Source organism: Arctopsyche grandis, chromosome 11 (genome assembly GCF_051622035.1).
Source record: "Arctopsyche grandis isolate Sample6627 chromosome 11, ASM5162203v2, whole genome shotgun sequence".
Classification (NCBI taxonomy): domain Eukaryota; kingdom Metazoa; phylum Arthropoda; class Insecta; order Trichoptera; family Hydropsychidae; genus Arctopsyche; species Arctopsyche grandis.
In genome coordinates this window covers 976,993-1,000,783 of record NC_135365.1, presented here as the reverse complement: position 1 = coordinate 1,000,783, position 23,791 = coordinate 976,993, and the positions used below count along the sequence as shown (strand labels likewise).

Sequence of the window (23,791 nt, the reverse complement as noted above, 5' to 3'; positions counted from 1 at the left end):
GTGAATTAATTTTTATACAATATGAAAGCAATTTATAAAATTTCACAATAATTTTATCAGTTTTCTTTAATTATTGTATAAAAAATGATTTATACATACATATGTAAGTTGGTGATATCAAAAATATACACAAATTGGGTGGTTCCATTGATGGTGCGTAAAAATTAAGCCAACGAAGGCAAACTTAGTTGGGACAGTAGCGTACAAAATATCGAAATTAAAATTAAACTAAAAAAGTTTAAATTCAATATCAAAATTAAAACTATTATTAATATATTTAAATTAAATTCAAATATAAAAATTAAAATTATAATTATTATTAAATTAAATTACAATTAAATATCGAAAGTTAAAACAGAACATGCACAATTTAAATAAATTTTCGAGATTGGGCTAAAATTAGATCATCAACAATCATATACAGGTAGTTCTCGGCTTAAGATGTTTTGACTTACTATGATAAGCACTGACATCGAAAAAAAATCAAAGGATTATTTTTTAAGTCACTTTATAACATAATTCGTCAAAAATTACCACTACTGTTGACTTTAACTTTCAATATTTAAGTTTAATTTTAATATAATAATTATAATTTTAATTTCGATATTTGAATTTAATTTTAATATAATAATAATAGTTTTAATTTTGATATTTAATTAAATTTTTATTTCGATATTTTGTACGCTACTGGTTTCAACAAAGCTGGCCTGTGGTGCCCTTCGTTGGTTTAGTGCGTTGGTTTGGTGTATGTATTTATAGCATACATGTATGTATGTTATAAATACATACATATGAATTATTTATTAATTATTTATACCTGTTTATTAAACACGAAATCTATGGTCAAAAGATTAACAGAGACATCTATGGACAAATTTTTCTAATTGGCGAAAAATCGAGATGCTGAATCGCTCGAATTTTTTCGATAAGAACAGGGTTGCCACATTGTTTGAATCTATTCAATAAAATCAGATAAATTCTAAAACTCTGATAGGAAACGATCAACTTTGGAGTCACACATCCAAGGTCTGGATAGCAGCATATGGGTTATAATCGTATGCACAATTGAATGCTGCTGGTTTCTCCGTTTATTTGGTGCCATTTTGCAAATAAAATGGACAAATATTGGCGTCATATTTATTTAAATTTAAATTCCTAGTCATTAGTAGAAAGTTAGCTTTATCAACAGCTGCTGTCGAGATTTGAATACACTTTCAGAATATGTCAATTTTATACACATTTACTTGAGTCTAATTTCCTCGAGCAAACAATGGGAACATACATATACGCATCAGAGTTGTGAGCTTTCGAAATTTGCATTTATATAAGATTTATATAAACCAGAGTTGCCCAAATCACGGCCAGCAGAACGGTTTTGTGCGGCCTTTCAGTGGATCTGGCCTTTTTAAATAAAAGTCCTTTTGCGAATTATTCAGGAAGACGGAAAACAGTCCGATTTATTTTCAATTTTTCGTAGAGGGATGATATGTTATGACGAAGTTGAATTTAATTTTGGCGATAAGATTCCAAATTGTATCAGATATGAAGTAGCAAGACTTATCTTTTTTATTTATGTATATAAAACGCGAAATTTTGTAGCAAGCTACCCTACGACAGGCAAGTATTGTTATAAAACTTTTCGTAGATAAAATACTGGCTATGAAATTTTTCGTATGAAGTGACTCTATTATCAAAATCCAATTTTGGGATCACTTTTTCGGTCCATTATTCATCAGGGTATTTTTTGTAAACAAAAGCCGTATCAATTCGTAGACTAGTTCGTCGCTTCAAATGGTCTACGACTAACAAATTAATTAGAAAAATTTACTGATCTGAACGATTTATGCTGAACTGAATTAGATTCTTTCGAGTTTTGAACTTTATTTAATATACATATATCCAGTAGTATGGCTCGGTGGCTGCGTTTATGTTTAGAACCGAGAGGTTAATTTTTAATACTGCTGGTCAGACTTGGATATATGTGTCTCCAAGTCGATCGTTTCTTATCAGAGTTTGCCAATTTATCTGATTTCATTGTTGAAACGGTTCCTCCATCAAATTGGCAAAAATCATCCTACCCGCTTTCTCACAAATATCTGAATTTGATTTATGTACAATTCTAAATCCATAGCTGTCTATATGGATCAATTAATTAATCAATTAACTGTTAATTTTGTGTTCTGCAGGCTCTCGAAATACAACGATTTATGTATTAAAAGTGCTGCAATGTTTGTAATTAAATGCCTAGGAAGGCGAATTGGGGTCTACCTGTTAGGCCTTCCTGGTATATATATATATATTTTTTTTACATAGATATATGTATATACCAGGAAGGCTTGACAGGAAGACCCCAATGCGCCTTTCTGGGCAATTAATTGCAAAGAATGCAGCATTTTAGTATTATATTAATCATTGTATTTCCAGAAGCTGAAGATCACGAAATAACAATCAATTAATTACAGAATAAATCCATTGAAACATCTATGGATTTAGATTTTGTACATAATTTTACAAATTATACACACAATAAATACAGAAGATTTGTGACAGCAGGAATGATGATTTTTTGCCAATTTTGAGGAACCGTTTCAACAATGATGAGATAAAATTGGCAAACTCTGCTAAGAAAGATTGATTTGGAGTCACAAATACCCTCAAATCCAACCAGCAGTATGGCGGATAGAACCCACTGATCACTTGGTGCTAAACATACACGCTACCATTAAGCCATACTGCTGGCTAATATATCTATGTAAAAATAAAATATGTGTATAATTCGTTGTATCGAATATTTTATCATGCCATTTTCCAATAGGAAAGTATATGATACTAAAAACAGTACAGTATAATTATTTGAAAATATTCACGTTTTATCATATAAAGTTTTAGCGCACCATTTCCAAAAGTAATGAGATGCCATCATTGAAGCGAACTGATTCGACATTTTCGTCGCGTTGTTCAAATACGGCACTAGATACATTCTGATAGGCATTTTAAAAATAATTATAGCAAATACAGTTGTTGGAAGTACATATTTATACATATAGACGTCGTTAGATCCATTCACCAGCCCACCGTCAATACAAACACGTGCCGATAATAAATTGAACTCGCTTTGTATAGCACAAAAGTCGAGAGTAGACATCTCTCAAGTGAGCGAGAACAAAGAGGAGCATCGTCAGGTTGACGTCACCAAATTTGAATCGAATTTTCCCGCGAATTTGTGTTCGTTGGTGTTGTATCGTGGACAGAGTGTGGTGTGCCAATTACCGCAAAATACTGAGTGAAATTCGGAAATTAGTAGGTCGTTTGTAAATAGCGATGGCTTTGCCGTTATCGTTTAATAAAGTTAAAAGAGTTTTTTGGATTTTTTTTATATTTGTTTCGGATGTATTTAAATTGAATTTTTAGTACGGGAATGGTTGAATATACATATATATAATATTGTCAAAATTATTTAACCTTTGAAGGACAATCGAATGAGTGTCCCGAACCGGGGTCGAGTAAGACCCCAGTATTTTTTAATGAAAATACAGATTTTCTCAATACAAATGGTTTCAATATATATCTTATTAATCATTTTATACGTCAATATAAAAAAAGTTTTGGTCCTATAGCATGTTTTTAACTATTTTTGTATTAAAAATAATGAAAAACATCCACATGCAAACGTACATAGGTAAGGCCAACAGGCGACTGCATGACTCAATAGCCACGCATCAAAAGCGATGAAAACAATAGCTTACGAAAATATAGCTGTCTCTTTCTCTCGCATTGATTCATCAATCAACAAGAATATGCAAGCGATCAGTCACAAACATGACTTATCGCTACCGCCTTTAAATCATACTTTGGCCCGTAGAAATATATTTTTTACGATGTAACCCTTTTCTAAATCATACAATATCTATTAAAATAAATTACTTGTAGTGTATTCTAGGAATACAAGAAATATAAGGTGTATAGCTTTGAAAACCATATAGTTATTACAAAAAAACGTAAAAATTGGGGCACTTGCATACCCCACTTCGGTGAGGGAGGGTTAAAATTGAGAAACATAATTACTAAATAAAGTTTAATGCTTGTTTTATATTATACTATCAAGACGAACATATGCCGGTTTTTGGAATAAGTTTCATGTTTTGATTTTTTTTTCAAATTTCATCCATCTGTATTTATCTTCTTATGGTGCGTACGCACCAAGCCATCGAAGGGCACCACAGGCCAACTTAACTGAAACCAGTAGCCAGTAGCATACAAAATATCAAAATAAAAATTAAATACCAAAATTAAAACTATTATTTTTATATTAAAATTAAAATTAAACATTGAAAGTTAAAATAGAATATACACAATTTAACTAAATTTTCGAGATTGGGCTAAAATTAGATCATCAACAATCATATACATATGTACAGGTAGTTCGAAAACTATTTTTTAAAAGTCGCTCTTTAAATTTGATTTCTAATTGATTCAATTTTAATTTTAATATAATAATTATAGTTTTAATTTTGATATTTAATTAAATTATAAAATTTAATTTGATTTTCGATATTAAATTTTACTATAGTAATTTTTATTTTATTTTGTTATTTGAATATAATTTTAATAAAATAATAATAGTTTTAATTTTGGTATTTAATTTAATTTCTATTTCGGTATTTCGTACGCTACTGGTTTCAGTTAAGTTGGCATGTGGTGCCCTTCGTTGGCTTGGTGCGTACGCACCATTTGTATTTATATGATTATACACTGTATTTATATGATTTTTTGTCCGTTGTCATTAAATTTTTTGTCCACGCCTTTTGTTGGTTACTCTTCTAGAAAAGTTCAATTTTTTACTTTTTTTCTCCAATTTTTATCCACTTTGGCAACGCCAGGCAATTTGGCATGATGCAAGAATTACACCATCCAAGTGTTAAACCGATTCGATAAATTTAGGATAAGTATAACACTGAGATTCGACAATATTTTTTATAAAGAGAGTAATATTTGAAATCGATTTGATCATAAAGTCATTGTGTTTTATAATAAAATAGCTAAAATATTCAAATTAGTTCAGGTTATATGCCTGACGGGATAAAGGTATTGAGGTCAAATGTCTAAATTTCATGTAATAAATAGTAATTTAATGGTCTGAAAGGTAGCTGTTTAAATTTTTGTATGGTGAAAAGGTTTACTATAACGTTGCTTTTAAAAGGTTTACTATATCTTTATGAACAAATATCTTCACTGTAATATGTTATTATATGTAGTTGTTTCAAGATAGTGGTTAGATTATGCTAAATATGATTAAATATAGAAAAAGTTTGAGCGGCGCTTGTATATATCATAGCGCGTATAGTAAAAATTTCGGTATGGGAAAACCTCGCGGAAAATGTGAGGCTTTGTTGTTCGGCAGATATTACAAATAGCATCGACCCTTTTCCATTTTCTGACCCGTTTGCAGTTTGCATATTCGAACCCTTCGCAGTTCGCTCTCTGTAAAATGGAGAGATTTCAGAGATATCTACCAATTGCACAATTTCGTCGGGAATGTACTGTTTTTTTTTTGCTTTATTTTTTTATTGAATATACCTGAAGGATATTTTATGTAGTCGTGCAGAGTTTGAATGAATTGATGTTCAAAAATTGATATTTCAATTGAATTTCGCAACGGCGTCAGCAGCATGTAAATGAAAAATTATACTCTCTACATTTGTATGGGGAGATTGAAATTGGTATTTATTTTTAATGGAAGATTCTTTCGGTTGAATATTCCAAAATCTAACATTATTTTTATAAATAATATCGAAACAAGCTCATTTTAAAATAATTTAATGTATTGAAATGTAGTTAATGACTTACATTATAATGACTTTGCAGTTTATATCTTAAATATTATAGATATATCTTAAAATTCAATATTATATATAAACGTACACAGTTTCATTTAATGGATCTAACCTTCATATTTTTCAACATTTTTAACATGTGAATCTTTTCTGTACAACATGAAAGCAAACTCATAAAGTTTTATAACAGCAAACAACAGTATATTACTATTCCTAAATATTATACATTTGCTTTTACATTTTGCGAAAAAAAAATGAGAATCATAAAAATACTCATTTAAGTTTGTTCCATTAGACCAAAATACACCCACGTTAGTATTCTTCGGTTTATGTACTTTTTTTTTTAAATTTTATGGTTATTTTAATATATCCATTTACTGGCACCGTTCAGGTAGTGATTTTTAGAATCAAACTTATTTTTAAAAGCTTTTGTTTTGCTTCTTTTTATTGAAGGTTATAAATCTTTTCCTTCAAACCAAATGTGTACATTTATGTAGACATTTTTCTACAAATGAGACTTTTAGCAAATTATTTGAAGTAGTTGTTTTTTTTATATACCTACAATTTGTCCGTTTAGATAAAGGTGAAAATCAGTCGGTTGATTCTAGTAATAGGAAGGAATCTATATGTACATATATTATATAATGTTTAATAATTGTCTATTTACGCTTTATATTTCTAAGCTTCTGATGGACTGTTTTTTTTTTATTATTTTATTGGTTTTTAAGTACATAGTCATTATGACAGATTTTTCTGGAGAAAAATTTTCAGATCAATGATCATCTTAACAGTAGAATACATATTTAACAATTTTCTTTTTTTTCGCACTTGTCAAATTGTGCCAAAAATAACAGACGTGTCTACATATTCTCTGAACTTTATACATCAGTCCATTTTTAACGCAATGCTTCAGCTAAATCGTTCGAAAAATTCATATCAGCAATCAATTGTTTTACGGCGATATCGTTCGGATCAAACGAACCGGAAGTAATTGATTTTCACGCCCATTTCCGGCCCATTATTCACTCCTGGCTGTATGAATTTAAAAAAATAGAATGAATTTGTTTTTTTTTTGAGAGAGGGCACATTCACCTGAAGTTCCTTAAGAATAAATAGTCACGCTCGGCGCGAATTCGGAACGGATAGCTTTTATCTCCACTCGGAGAATGCGAAAGCTCGCATTTCTTATCCGGAAAGTGCCATTTGGCTTGAGGTGAACGGCTGTAGACGGTCCAGAAAGATTAGTTTCCATTCTTTTCTCTCTTTCTCGCTGTAAGCAAAATTCTCCATCTTTGGCTACTGTGTTAATAAGGTGACCGTTTTGCGAGTGCCACCGTTTTATATAGCGTTAAAACGAGCCGTCTTTTTTCTGCTACTTAAATTCAGGAACGTTCAGCATTCAAAGAGCCGCATTAAATTACCGAAACGTCCTCCTTTAGTGTAATTCTTCGCTGCGGTGGTGGCGAGAATCCGCGAAAATTCGTGAAAAGAAGTGAAAAGCCCGTGGAAAGTGTCCCGCAAGTGGGAATAAGGTTGGAAAAGTCGAGTAGGTATATTCGCATGGGACGAGTTTTCGATGTACAATTCGAACCATTCTAATGGAAGGATCTGTTGCGTGGAATATAAAAAAGGATTTATGATAGTATTCAATTTTAATGTTTTAAAATCCTTAAAAGGAAGAACTTAAACGATACTTTGAACTTGGCATGTTTTGAACATAGTATAAAAGCTTAAAATATTTTTTTATATTTGTTTGTTTGGATTTATTGAAAAACTACGTACAGCGTACTCTCGATTAACCGAAAAACCATTAGTTTTTAATAAAGGATAAAATTTTGAAAGAAAAACAACATACAAATCTATCATTTTTGAGAATATTCTCCCTAACGATTTTCATTCTTTCAGTACAATTTTCCCGAGAGTAATTGTTCTTAGTTTTATTAGAATTCCCATTGGTTGATTTACTTCAATAATTCAGTGTTGCATTGTGATTAAACAAGTTGATAATTTTCGGATTAATTTATCGATATTTTTACTTTAGTTAGTACTTTAATTAACTCTACGTCTTGAGAAATTCAGCTTGGTTCAAGTTACATAATTCGAATTTTGTAAATATAGTGTTTTATAACCTAAAATATACTAGAAATTGCTTATTTTTCATGTACCTGAATTAAATTAATTAAGAAGTGGCCGTAATTTTCTACGCGTTTTTCTTTTAATCTCTTCTGAGAATTAATTCGAAATTTAATTAATTATTTTCCGTAAAGCTATTCCAAATGTTCAAAAAGTTGCCCAATTTTATACTTAGATTTTAAATTTTATAGCAAATTCACTTTCAATATATTCGAATCAATTAATCATAATATAAAAAAAATTCCCTCTATTTTACATATGTCACGGGCAGAAGCAAATATCTTTGTGATTTTTAAATATATGTATATATAAACCTCTCCCACTATATATTACATATTTTTATTGAACGAAAAATGAATTTCCCAGCATTGTTTTAGCAAATAAAAATTTTAAAATAAGGAAAACCACGGGCTACGGCACCTTTCCAAAAACTGTTTCAATTTGAATACTTTTAAATTGTATAACAAATTTGGTTGTTCTATGTATATTGAAAGCAATAGATTTGCAAAGTGAAATAATAAATATATATAGTATATTTATAAGAACATACATAGATTGTTAGTGGATGTCTACATGTGTTAAGATAATTATTTATTCGATTCATTATTAAACGACATATCTAAAGGTTTTGTTAAATTTTCGGACCTTTTCTACTTTTTTGAATTCAAAGTACGTGTAGTGATTTCATTAAAAATAAAGTAAAAAGTATTTTTAAGGTACTATTATTCACTCAATTCATACATACATATCTATGTATATGTAAGTTGGTTCCAGGTGGTAGCTAACGGACACTTTTCCGATAAGGTTTATTTTATTTTACTCATTTTCTCTCAAAATAGCGTCATTATTCACGATAAAATAGTTTTCGGCAATTACCGGTAAAATTTTTAATTTACCGGTTAACCGGTAATGTAATTCCCTAGTATAGAGATACCATGTGAGTATATATGTATTTCAAATTTGGTGAACCTTAGTTTAAAACTGTGAATTTGTATAGCATACATACACATTCGTTTCACATACGAATTTTGTATGGAAATAATTCGATTCGGGTCTACAAGCCCTTTTGAAGTTCACTTAAGTTCCAAATTCAGATACTTAATTTAAAAGGTAAATTTTTATACCGACATATTCCAAATTTGACGATCTTAAATTGAAAATTGTGTTTGTGCATTGTAGACATAAAGAAGCATAATTTTTTATATATATATGTACATATGTACATATAAAAGATGAATATTTAAAAGTAACCTTTCAAATGATTACTTCCAAAACTTATTTATGACATAGTTTACGTGATTTATTTATTTATACAGGTAAAAACCCATTTAACTACATTACACAATAAAAACATATAGTGAAATCTTGTTATATAAAATTAACAATAAAATCAGAAAATATAGGAAAAAAATTAAGGAAACACAATATTCTGAATGGATCTTATAAACCGACCAAAAGTAACACTAAATCAACATTAGATCATCACTTAGACATATTCCTTCCGGTGTCCCACAAGGGTCGCATTTAGGTCCCTTATTCTTTTTACTCTATATTAATGATATCTCATACATCTTCAAACATTCCTTTATACTTCTTTACGCTGATGATTTAAAAATTTACAAACCTATATACACCATAGACGATTGTCATAAGATACAAGAAGATCTAGATAGATTCTCTATATATTGTTTAAATAATGATCTTTTTATTAATCTAGAAAAATGCTCTATTTTAAATTTCACTAGAAATAAGTCAATTATTACTAATCAATATCAATTAAATCATTCAATCCTTAACACGTCATCTTCTATTAAGGATCTTGGTGTAATACTCAATAATAAACTAGATTTCTCTGAACATATTTCTTTTATTACCAACAAAGCATTTAAATCTCTTGGATTCCTACTCCGCTCAACAAAACCCTTTAATGATCCTTATGTACTAAAATTACTTTATTTTTCCTTTGTAAGGTCTCACCTTGAATTTGCCTCAATTATCTGGTCACCTTTTTATTTATCCCATATTAATTGTATTGAGAAAGTTCAACTTAAATTTATTAAATCCTTACGCTACCTTTTTCCTACCTATACCCATTCTACTGTTTCCGACATTTTAAAAATCCTTTCTTTTAACAATCTTTCTGTCAGGCGACGACATTCTGATGCTATATTCTTCTTTAAGCTCATAAATGGTTTCCTTGATTGTTCTGATTTACTGAATAAGGTTAATTTCAGAATCCCAGTTCGATACCCTAGACGCGTTACACTCTTTTCACTTGATCCTTTCAATACTAATTCCCAAAAATATTTTTATCTGCAGCGCGTTTATCGTATGTTTAACGGAGAGCTGAATGAGGTTGATCTGTTTGGTATTTCCCTACATCAATTCAGGTCTAACATCAAGAGAATCTTGACCGATTGATTCATTTTTTCTTCTATTCTATTTTTCCAATATTTCCATTATTTTTATACTTTAGTTTAGTTATGTAATGTGCTATTTAATCATATTATAGCTTTCATTCCTTTCCATTTCATTTGTTTATTTTGTATTTACCTTTTTCATTTGTTTTTTATATTTGTAAATTTCAATTTCTTCTTATATTCTATCTTATAACCTTTTCCAAATATTTTAATACTATAGTTTAATTATGCAATGTACTACATATTTTGTCATGCCTTTATTCTTTACTTTTTAATTTGTTTTCCTTATATTTATCTTTTTCATTTTTGTAAAAATCTATTATTGGACTCGGGTGTTACATATATTATTTATTTACTTTTTGTGTTTTTTATACCTATCTCTGTACATCCTGTCTGTTGATTTTTCAATTAATAAAATAAAATAAAATAAATAAAATAAATATGTCTGATCATTTAAATGATTAAAAAGCCCTATGGCTGTGCATATACATATGTACATATTATATATAGGAGTATTTAAAAGAATGTTAGTTTTCGCTATAATTGGCGAAAACAGAACACGTTTGCGTATTTTAAAATAATTTCTGGTGCATATAAAGTGAATTCGCCAAGAATTGGTGGATTATATGTTTCGTTGGTTATAAATAGAAAACTGTAAATTTGCATAGCGGATAAACAAGCAACCATTGACTTTTGTATGCATAGATATAAATGTATGTAGATAGAACAATATAATCATTTGATACATTTTAATGGAATATTTGTCATAGATAAAATACTTTTATCACAAAACGATACAACAGGATACAATTTAGTGTGTATGCATGTACATTCAAAAGTCTGAAAAGCAATAACATCCAGAAGTTTGACCGTATCGCAAAAATGCATTAGCAGTTTGACATTTTTATGGGGGATTTTTACACAAACATGCATTGTATTTATTGTATAGGTATAGGAATAGACCAGTCGTTAAAACTCTGAGCGACAAAGTTGTGGGGTTCGAGGCTGGGGCGGGGTTTATTTAACCGTACCTTACTTATCGGTCCACCCTTACACAGAAAGGGTTGTCTCGTCGTCGATACCCCTCGATCCGGTTAATTGCGCTGACTTGGACCGGAACAAAGCGTGTTCCGGTTAGGTGGGCTTTCAATCTGGAACCGTCGGTGTTACCTTTCATAGGCGCACACTATCCTGCTTGATCTGGGTACCACTTGGGTCCTCATCAACTTTCACTGGTCAAGCTGCCGGATGTTGATAGTTTTGTTTCCTTTGTCGAAACTTGTTACGGGAAACCATTCGAAAGAACGGACGCGTGAGATCGTTTGTAGTTTGATTTTGAGAGGTGCTATATCGAATCTGCTTATTTATTTATTATGTACTAGTGTTATGATAGCCTTTGAAATTTCAACGGGTGCTTTCGGATTGGTACATGATTTAAAATAAAACTAGATGGCGGTTAAAACGGATATTCACAAAGAAAACGCCGAGGCGAGCGCAGTGGGCGAACAATGCCACTGAACATTTTGGGCGATTAACGTCAGGCATTATTTCGAGAGACAGGTTTCAAACGCGTCTTTCACGATATTTTTGCACCATCGTAATGGCAGAGGATCCATTTACTTATATTGATGACCAAAATGAGCAATATGGCAAAGTGTGAAAACGATCGGATAAGAGGAAATTTTTTTCCTGAATTGTAATTGTAAGTGAATCATAAAAGAGGTTTGTAATTAAATTAATAATTAATCTGAATCGGAACTGAAACAGAAATCGAGAGTTAAATTGTGCAATAAAAAATAATAAAATCCGAAGTCAACATCGAAGTCAAAATCGGAATCGGGAATCTAATGAAATGATAAGTACGTATTTTTACATCGCGAGATTGAAAAGTAGTAGTATATGCACCATCGTAATGGCGGAGGATCCATTTACTTATATTGATGACCAAAATGAGCAATGGCAAAGTATGAAAACGATCGGATAAGAGGAAAAATTTTTTTCTTGAATTGTAATCGTAAGTGAAACATAAAGAGGTTTGTAATTAAATTAATAATTAATCTGAATCGGAACTGAAACAAAAATCGGGAGTTAAATTATCCAATAAAAAATAATAATAAAATTATAAAATCCGAAGTCAACATCGAAGTCAAAATCGGAATCGGGAATCGAATGATATGATAAGTACGTACAATTTTTTTATTTGCGCTCAATTTGTATCGCTATCATAGTTATTAGTTCAATATAGAATTTTTTTATAACATTTTATACCAGGAAGGCTTTACAGATAAACCCCGATGCGCCTTCCTGACCAATTAAAAACAATACAGCATTTTTATTATACAATTTACGAGACACTGAAAACTCGCAAATTAACGAGACGTCATGAATTTTACATAAATTTTATTGTAATAAATACACGACGACGTAGGGAGGCCGCTCTCATTCTGAAAATTTCCTCAAAGTAAGGCACGTCCCTTCAACGCTTTATAGCCTGAAGAAAACCAGATAGCAGTTGTTGTATTGTACCATTATCCTCTTCATTTTCTACTGCTTTTATTTCGTCCATAATTCACCAGTTTATTTTATTTTATTTTATTTTTTTACATATACATATGTACATACATATACCAGGAAGGCCTTATAGGTAACCTAAATGCGCCTTCCTGCCCAATTACAAACAATACAGAATTTTTATTATACAATTCGCTGAATTACGAGACACTGAAAACTAAATTAACGAGACATCTATGAATTGTACATAAATTTTATTGTACATTTAATCATACTCAAATCGTAGTGACATAGTAGGTAGGAAGGATTTTAGCCTATTTTTAATCGGGAACCGTTTCAACAATGAAATCGGAGAATATTGGCAAACTCTGATAGGAAACGATCGACTTGGAGTCACAAATATCCAGGTCTGACCAGCAGCACTACAGATATACTTTTCAATCGAGGTCAGCTCATGGGATCGAGCCCGGCGCCTCTCTATGACTATAGATAGAGCTATGCTTCTGGCTAATAATATTTTTATTTATCTCATCTCATTGTATTCTTTCGACCATAGTAGCCCATTAAGGACTCCTGTAATGCCACAATGGTCCAAACTTAAACATAAATAAATAATAAATCACTTTAAACGCAACTATCAGAAATCTTACAACAACGTTTATTTATAAATAAATACAATATTTCGAATCTTCAACAGCTCACTCATCCTTTTAGCACATTCATAAATAAATCCAGAAAATTTTCATATAAAATCAATTTTCTCAAGCAATCGACTCATTCCGTCCAATATTTCACACAATAAATCAGACACACAAAAATCAAACACATACACATATCCAGTCAATATATCTTTTATACGTTTCGAGTGCACTTAATGCCCCCATATACGTACACACCTAAGCGAACCCGAACACGTATTCACGATATATTGAACTGTCGACCTGAGTGCAGATAGGGACGATAACGTTATTATTATACGGCGAGTGTGTATATAATACTATACTTTGAACCCGCACCTAATGTCCACATACTATACTAGACATTACACGAGTGTGTATTTGATCGATTCGAGGCTCGCTAATATATCGGTTTATCGGATTGGTCCTTTCCTGTGCGGACGCTGCCGTGCGCCTCAGGGGTCGCAGAGAGGGCCTTTTTATTTTTGTTTATTTTTTCAGCCCCTGATGTGCTTACTTTTTTCCTCCATCGCCACTCATAGAGTGTCAATATTGATAGTCGAACCGGGGCAAATAAGCGAAAGTGAGCGGACGGAGAGTGTCTAGCTGAAGAGCCACTCCCATGCAAAATATTTATTGGATGTAAAGCACTTTTGGGGTATATTTTTACAGTGTGTAGGTTTTATCGATTTCGACGCGAGCAAAACGCGTATCAATCAATCACTTGGTTGGTCGAGTGTGTGATTTTTTTCAAGGTGCGTATTGTGATCTTTCAAGTCTTTGTGCTTATAACATAAGACGACTATATCCATATATAACTTCTTTGATAACGTTTACCTAATCATCTGGTATTCAAATTTGTAAATATCTTAATCGTATCAACACTTGTTACTTATTCAACCTTTTTATTATGTATGTGATAAAAAAAAGTAATGTAATGAGTAATAATACAACCAAACTTAACTTTAAATAACCTAAATTAGCCCAACTTGCCTCCTTTCTGATCTGATTTCTCATAATAATTGGTTATTATTTTAAATAATCTGATCTGTATCACATTTGATCACGTTTTAATTACAATTTGAACCAAAATGCGATTCAAGAAAGCGCATTTAAGCCCAAGGAATTTAATCTAGTCTGTACCTTACTGACCTTTTATCAATGTCAATAAATCATTTGAAAACATTTTTTTTCAGCCCGCCTTTTACCGATAATGTATGTATTATATAATATTATATGGGGTAAAAAAATTAAAAAGATCGTATTTTTTAGCTGACAAAGTTTACGTAAGGATTTTTGCTTTATTAATTTTTATTGAATGAAGAATGCTTGAAAAGTTAATTATTCTCATAATTACATGCTTAATATGTTGTGCTTTTGAAACTTTAAAGGAAAAACTTGACTCTCCGTATATAATTTAAAAAATTCCATAACTTTATGGAACATACTTGAATAACTTTTTCTTAATTTGATTGAAATGGTTCTCTATATGTAGGCTTTTCAAAGAATTTATAAATATTAAAATGCTTAATGAGAGTAATTTACATTGAAAACTTTATAATGCATTCAGTTTTGGTTCGAGCAATTACACATACATAAAAAGCTAATTATTTCCTTTTTTATAAATGGTTTGATTTTTTAAATCAATTATAACCAAAATTTTGATGAAGTTCATAATATGAATTATTTAACTATAAAACCTTCATACAATATTTAAATAACGTAAATCAAAATCGTGAGGGATTTAAATGAAATTAGATTAATGAATATTTAATGACTTAAAACTTCAATTGAAAATTATAGTAAGTACATATAATTGCCCAGTTATATTCATATACATACCTATAATATAAGAATACACATACATATGTATATAGACACGGATGCGATGTATGTATGTATTTATGTTTGTGGGTATGTGGCGGACACGTCGACCAGTATGAAGATTTCAAAAAAACAATCTTAGAATGCCAGGAGTGTTGTGCCTAGAGATTTTTAATGAAATAACTACATGCGAACGAGGCGCACAACCAATCAGCGTGTAGTGGTCCAACGACGATAAATTCTGACCAATGGTTGCATTTTAAGCATCCGCCATGAGAATGTGGCATGACGAGCGATTGTATCGAGGAGACGCGGGGAAGCGGGGTAGTAGGGAAGTGAGGGGGGGGGTGTGGAGCGTCTAATATATGCTCCTGATATTGAGCGCCGAGTGACGGGTGATGTCAGCGTCAGATGCGCTGCGTGGGAGCGTACAAAAATTAACACATTCATGAAAACACACACATGGACACACATTCATTCAGTATTTCTAACGTGTTGAATCGGCGAGCATTTAATATATTTTTTATTTTTTTTATTTTTACATACATATATACAAATATACCAGGAAGGCTTAACAGGTATTATGATAACATATAATTTTATTTTACTTCACGTATCAATTCCTTTTCGGAACCACCCGTTGAAATCAACGGGCACAAATATACAGTTTTAAATTTAAAAGTACCAAATTTAGTATACTATTTCATTGTACTTAAAGATGGTAAATTTTTCTGACAAATTTTTAAGCTTTCAAATCTAATATTCAGTCGCCTGAGCAATGCTGGGTAATTGGGCTAGTATTTTATAAATTTTGAAAGCAGCCAAGCATGAAACATAATAGACAGATTTAGCAGTGTTATTTCGATCGGAAAATGGCTAGGTTTTCTATTCAAGTACGCACGCGCAATATTGCTAATTACTTAAGAAAATTATACAAGAGCATTTCCTGCGAATAATTTTCCGTTCTATTTAAAAAAAACATATAATTTAATTATTTCCGTTTTCTATTCCGTATCTCTTCATCTCCTCATTAAATAAATATTCACGTCTGGGTAATTTAATACAGCAGCATCCAGGCACTCTGTGGCCGAACTTAATTCTGGAAAAATGTCGCAACCCACTACTGAACACATCTATACACATAAACAAAGGGACAAAGGGAGGCTGCATGATTAAAATTAGATGAGGCTTTTCTCGTAGATTGCATGGAATATTTAAAACTAATTCCGACCGTTTCAAAGAAAAACTTTTACGATCGCCCTCTTCTCAAACTGTTCCCCACATAAAATAATAAGCTTCGAATTACTGATACTCAACTTATACGCTCTTAGTTGGGGTTACCACACGTCCTGCATACATACATATGTACGTATATTTCCCAAATATTTCTTCTTTTTGCAATAAAGTAAAAGTTTGCGCGTACCGATGTGCTTCTTTGCATAATTTATGCGGGTGGAAATAAATCGAGATTTTCCGCAAAAACTTATGATTACATAAAATTAAAACACAGAACTGTTGTCTCGAGAGTGAAACAATATATGTAACTAAACACAATTTTTGTTACTATTTTCTATTTAAATTTAAAAAAATTACAAAATTACAATATAACACTGTTCGGCACAAAAAATGCTTCATAGACGAGATATGACTTTTCTTATAGATCTATACCCAGTAAATACGAATCTGGTAATAAAAAATGTTGATTGACTCGAGATTCGAAGGTATGTGTATTTTTTAAATCGCGCGATTTTTCTATATCTTGGTGTTGTTTGGTCGATGTCACAAAATCTGTCAATTTCCTGTTCAAAATGAATATTGGAATCTAAAGTCGGGTATTTTATGTTTCATTTGCAGTACTTTTCAGCTTTCAAATCTCTCCAAGTAGTCGTCCAGTTCAAATCAAAAGTCAAAAGTACGTATTTTAATTTGGGATTTTTTCCCACTGTTAATACTATTTTATATTTTTGACTTTGATTTGAACTGGACGACTACTTGGAGAGATTTGAAAGCTGAAAAGTACTACAAATGAAAGCTTAAATACTCAACTATAGATTCCAATATTCATTTTGAACAGGAAATTGACAGATTTTGAGACATCGACCGAACAACACCAAGATATAGAAAAATCGCGCGATTTAAAAAACACATATATCTCCGAATCTCGAGCCAATTAACATTTTTTATTACCAGATTAGTGTTCACTGGGCATAGATCTATAAGAAAAGTTATCTCGTCTCTGAAACAAAAAAAGTCATCATTTGTCGAACAGTGTAATTAATGTTTAATAGATAGTGGGGTTTCGATCTTTTTACAAGCCATTAAAATCAACCGAATGTGTCCTATTTTCTAATGTCCACGATACTGTTACCCTAACGGAGTGTGCTTTACAGTCATATCGAGAGTTTTCCGCGAGCTTTTCCGACCCATCCTCGTCCAGATTTCCAGGCGGTCGTAAAATCTTGTAAGTTTTACGTTCTAGTCTGCCTCGTTCGTCGTTGGTGAATATATTCAATCCAAATGTGAGGCATTCCGGTACGAATGCTATTGAAAATATTTATTTACGATATTATATTGATATTGTATATGTATGTGGGGGGTCGAAGAGGTTCGTTTCCATGGCTTCCGTTTTCGATATTGTTTTCTCGCGATGATATTGATTTTTGCAAATGCATGATTGATTCTCACTCCCTTCGTTCCATCGCCCTCGTTTTCTAGTGTATCGTTGGCTTAATTGGTATCGTTTTACGAGTCGATGAATGTAATTCGATTAGGAAATCGGCCGATACGATTACATCGCTTCTGATATTTAAATAGAATTCCATTAAAGTATGATAATAATTAAATTTGTGACGAGTCTGGCTTTCCCCTTTACATATTATCGTTATCGACTTCCTCTTTTAAACAATATGAATTTTATGAAAATTCTATTATTTCTCTTAAATAGAATTCACACACTGAAACATATGTACGCTAAAAACCATGAAAACATGAACAGGGATACATTTGTTATACTAGATGGATATTCAGTCGAAATTCGAAAGTCATCATCACAATAGTTCATGTATTGTGATGATGACTTTCATAAGGAAGAGATCAAATTTGTAAATTATCGTTACGTTGATCATTTCAATAAACAAACGATATCATGTTAGTCCTCTTTAGATAATTGAATTGATCAGTTTCATAAGCTTTTTTCTCGATTTAAAAATTTGACTATGGCTTACTGTTTATGAAAATATTAAATTATAATTTATAAATGTTCAGCTCTATATTTACCGTTAACCCATTAAATGTCTGGTTACAAATATCCTACAATATAGAACGTGTTGAAGAGAGCTGGTAATATTCAAGGATGTGATGCATGACACGCCGAATACATTGTAACGAATCGGAAAATGCGATGAAAATGATGAATGGCTCGGCGAGTGCCGGGATTTATGTGAAATTAAGATTTTCTTCTTTTCCCGGAGGTTTCCTTGACATTATATACATATATTATAATGGTAGGTAAGACGTGTGAGGTGAAAGATGTGTCCACACCGTCAAAGGACATGATGAACGAGGTGATATTGTGTTAGAGATCGGACGTAATTGATACTGTTGCCAACTTATATAACATATAAGATTATAATCTGAGGTGGAATTTTCCGGAAAATATTTTAACACAAGTCTGATTGCGTAGCAGCGAAAAAATAAAGGGATGGAAATTTGATCGTTCGAGTCCTCCAATTGTCGAATATTTGATCGGTTATTTGATATAAAAATAAATAAAAACAATATACTACTTTGTATATACGTGCATTTATTTCGATGTTGATTGAAGTAAACGATTTTTCCCATCGTCTTCTCGTATTATCGAGACTCGGATTTTGATTTGTGACAAAAGTTGGTTTTTTTGACACTTTCCCGGTCGATAAACTTCCCGTGTGTGATCTTAAATATACCAAATACAGTAAAATGTGAATACTGCATTAAGAAACGAACCCGTGACTTTTTCATCTATTATGTGACTTATAATACAAGAGCTAAAATGAATCACGATAAGTGATATTACGGATGCTCAATTTTATAAATGAAATCTGTCGTATTATTACATTTTTTATTTGATATTTTATACCATTGAATAAAGAGAAAAATTGAACGAAGGGGAGCGAAAATGAAATGAAATATAATAAGATAAAAGAATCTAGTATCATTTTCGGATAAGGAAAACTTTTTATTATATAAATGTGTATGTATCGTTTATGGAAAATTTTTCTTATCATTTATTTTAAAATAATAAATCCTGAGAATTGATGCTTATTTTGTATGTCTAATTAAAATATCGTTTCAACGATCAAACAAAATAGGCAGGTTAAAATAAGATATTACGATTTAAACAGAAAGTATGCTACTTTCTAAAGGAGCTTGTATGTATTTACGTTATTTAACTTTTTAACAAAACCGGTACGAAAAAGAGTTTTAATTGAATAATAATAATACTGCTGAATGAGCTCACAAAATTATATAAAATAAAAATTAATTAATTTGTAAGTCAAAGAAGTATAATAAAAAATTTCCGTTTTTCTCTTATAAATATTGGGATATCCCCTTCTATATTTAATTCTCATTATTTTAAATTATAAATTATTAAATATAAAGTTTTTAAGTATTTCAACATCAAAAACACTTTTGTCGATTTTACTTTACTTTGTGTAATTTTGTAAAGTAGTGTTGTGCCCGTTAATTTCAACAGGTGGCTTCGGAAAGGAAATGATACACGAATTAAAATAAAGTTATGTGTTAATATTTAAATATATTGTAAGGTAAATTATAAGCTCACGCGCGTGTGAATGATGAATGAATGTGTGTGCCTTTGTGTGTGTGTGTGTGTCTTCGTGGATGTGTGTACGCTCCCGCGTAGCGCATCTGAAGCTGACGTCACCCGTTCCAAGTCAGGTGCTCAATATCAGGAGCACATGTCCGACGCTCCATACCCTCCACTTCCCCACTACCCCACTTCTCTACTTCCCCGCGTCTCCTCGACACGATAGGTCGTCACGTTACATTCCTATGCAATTCGTATACTCCTGGTATTCTAAAATTAGTTTTTTTGAAATCTCAATACTTGTCGATGCACTGGCAGATACCCATAAACATACCCACATACTTCGAATCTACTGTTATATGTGTATATTATTCGATACAATTATGCAACTTTTGCAAAATTATAATCGATGATTGTACAAGTTCATGTCCGATTTTTATACATTTTGAACCATTTAATATTAATTAAAATAAACAATTTTAATAAATCTTCTTTATTTGCTAAAAAATCTCAATTTTTAATATATAGGAACTCGTTTAAAAAATAAAAACAAAAGTGCGCCTGCGCATATGATTATTTTTGTAGACGTCATATTGTGACGATATTGACTTGATGCATGCAATATTGCGCCGTATCGTTGCGCTCTGTAACGTATGTATGTATACAATGTAAGCTGATTTTACCTTGTACTAATTCAAAACTTGTCTGAACGTGTGCTGCAGGATGATAAGAATAGAAGAAGTCTTATCCGTGCACTGCTGTGCAGTGCTGTTGCCTTGCAGTTCTGCATAGTATGAATAGACATTTAGTAACAATTTTATTTTTGAAATTTTGTTATTTACTTTTAGTTATCGACCAAAGCTTGTCTGAACATGCAGGAACGTGCGCTGCTATATGGTATGGATATATGTAAGTAGTCGTTTCCATTCACTGTTGTACTGGAATGTTGACGTGATATGTTTAATATAATTAGTTTGAAATTATTTTTTTTAAAAGCCATAGTTTCGGCTTAAATTTACCTGTCATGGTATTGTTGCGCAAGGGTGGGTGGAGGATCCAAAAAAAAGTCGCTTCACAGCATTTATTGGGTGGTTAAGGAGATCCATGCACTGCGAGTGCTCCGTCCAGAATGTCTTGGTATGGCCTGAGTACCTGCTTATAAAGTGCAGGTCATTCAGTGCTTCATCTTCCTCGACACGTTTGTTTACCTTTTGTTATAGTCACGTACCAGATATGCAGTGCCACGGTCTCGCTCTGTCAGTTCCGACAACTCTAGCGGGAAGTGAATGGGTGCCGTTACCAAACCACTAAATCTATTCGAGGGTCTCCAATGTTAGCCGACAGCACTTAAGTCTGGAGATAATCCTCGAAAACCAATTATAACGGTGGCTCTTTTTAGCATATGCTACAATATAATAGAGAATTCATTATTTTTAACTGTAACTATAAAACTTGGTTTCAATCCATCGATATTTTTTTCTCGCGATGATATTGATTTTTGCAAATGCATGATTGATTCTCACTCCCTTCGTTCCATCGCCCTCGTTTTCTAGTGTATCGTTGGCTTAATTGTCTAAGTCTATCCGAGGGTCTCCATTGTTAGCTGACAACACTTAAGCCTGGAGATAATCCTCAAAAACATATTATAACGGCGGCTTATTTTAGCATATGCTACAATACTGTTGCGTATGGGTGGGTGGAGGATCCAAGTAGAAGGCCAACAGTCGTTTCACAGCATTTATTGATGATTAAGGAGATACACGCACTTGCAGTGCTCAGTCCAGAATGACATGATATCGCCTAAGTATCGCCTTATAAGGGATAGATCTCTCAGGACATCTTCGACGTCTAATTTGTTTACCTTTTGTTATGGTCACGTACGGATATGTCTTCCCACGACATTCGCTCCCACGGAACAGATCAATTCTGGGAAGTGCAATCATTGTTTAGCTTACTTGCACTTAGCCTGTCGCTAATCCTTAAAACCACTACCCGGCCTAATCCGATCGCAATTACTCGGCGGCTCTTTTTAGTATACGTGACAATACCATTAGCACCTGGAGCTTATTATAATAATTACTTTATTATAATAAGTATATATAATATATATGAAAAAAAAAATGAAACACGTCAAATAAATCACTTGATATATGTATATACACACGGTTTCACAACATCTCGATGAGATTCGTCATCAAAGTCGAAATCGGCCAAACCACACGGGATAGTTTACGCCCCCTCCATGGTATAATTTAGCGACAAACCATGGCCATGGGGGTGTGCTATGGTATAATTTGGGGACGGGCCATTTCGCCACACGGCCGTAATAATGTCACGATACACAAGTTACACACGCACTCGGATATATTTCACCGGTGGAGGCCATTACCGCCAAGATTCGACGCGGTTTATCTCTCGGAAAATTTTTGCGCGTCCAAACTGCTTGTTTTTCCGTATCGCCATTATCGTGAAAAATTTCCATGCACGGGAAAATGATAACGCGACGGCCGCGCGGCGATAAAATTTGCACGCACGAATTATTAACGCATTCTGTGTATAATGGGTATCTATATTAAAAATGGCATGATTTATTGATGGAATATGTATACAGGTTGTTTCATTGGATGTGTCTGATATAAATTATTTATCAAAAAAAAAAAAACCAAAACGGTTTTTAAGTTTTTTTTTAGTAAGCTTCCGAACATGAGGTATTATTTTCATCAGGATATTTTCAAATTGATTGATGTTTATCAATTTTTAGGCTCTTTATTAGCTTCTCTTTCAATCGATTCATTATCTATTCCTACAGTCTTCCGATGGTTTTGAAACTTTGCTATTTTGCGTGGTTTGTACAACGATGGAAATTTAAATCGTTTCTGTTAGTTCGATGGTGAAAAATAATCGTAATACACACGTTTAAAAATGCTAAAATTTTGAGCATTTTGACGTTTACTGGTAAGTAGACATATATTTCCCTTTCCGTCACCCTATCGTTTTGTCAGACTTTAATTGTTTAAACGCTAATAATTTAATTTTTTTCGCACTATATCTAATTAGCATAATAGGCTCTCATTATCTCTCATATATATTTTCACTTAAATCATTGGTTATATCATTAAATCGTATATTTATTACTGCAACGTTTGTATGGTAAAACCATTTGTAATCAACTGCTCTTTGTTCTTCTTTTTATGAATGCTCCTAAATTATTTTTTTCAAATCCGAAAATAATATGTAGGCAGCGTGATAAATATTATTAAAACTGTTTCTTAAAAGATAAAATCAAAAATAAAAAAAAGGACTTCTCTTCAAATAGTATATACATCTAGGACACAAACTTGATCAATTATAGCTTTTTTTTTAATTATAGGATTTTTGAATTTTTATTTCAATTGATTTATTCTTTTTATATGTATAGATATTACATATATATAAATCAAAAATGCCACTTTGCCTGAAGAAGAAAAAGATCTTTATTATTTTTATTTTTTTTATTTGGCTCACCAACAATGTACATACATAACACAATATAGTCTTTACACATTTATGATTCTGGTATATATGTACATCAATTATAGGTGTGCA

At 31.8% G+C, this 23,791-nt stretch overlaps 4 protein-coding genes across 4 annotated transcripts in view; 3 read left to right on the top strand and 1 right to left on the bottom strand.

The window, feature by feature from the left end:
* LOC143919146 (uncharacterized) overlaps window positions 1-23,791 on the bottom strand; it is a 1,208,594-nt gene that overhangs the window by 894,594 nt on the left and 290,209 nt on the right. The gene's annotated exons all lie outside the window — the stretch shown is intronic.
* LOC143919067 (uncharacterized) overlaps window positions 1-23,791 on the top strand; it is a 267,168-nt gene that overhangs the window by 81,433 nt on the left and 161,944 nt on the right. The gene's annotated exons all lie outside the window — the stretch shown is intronic.
* The window catches only part of LOC143919063 (uncharacterized), a 266,223-nt gene that overhangs the window by 87,190 nt on the left and 155,242 nt on the right, over window positions 1-23,791 (top strand). The window lies entirely within an intron of this gene.
* The window catches only part of LOC143918879 (prolactin-releasing peptide receptor-like), a 58,670-nt gene that overhangs the window by 1,654 nt on the left and 33,225 nt on the right, over window positions 1-23,791 (top strand). The window lies entirely within an intron of this gene.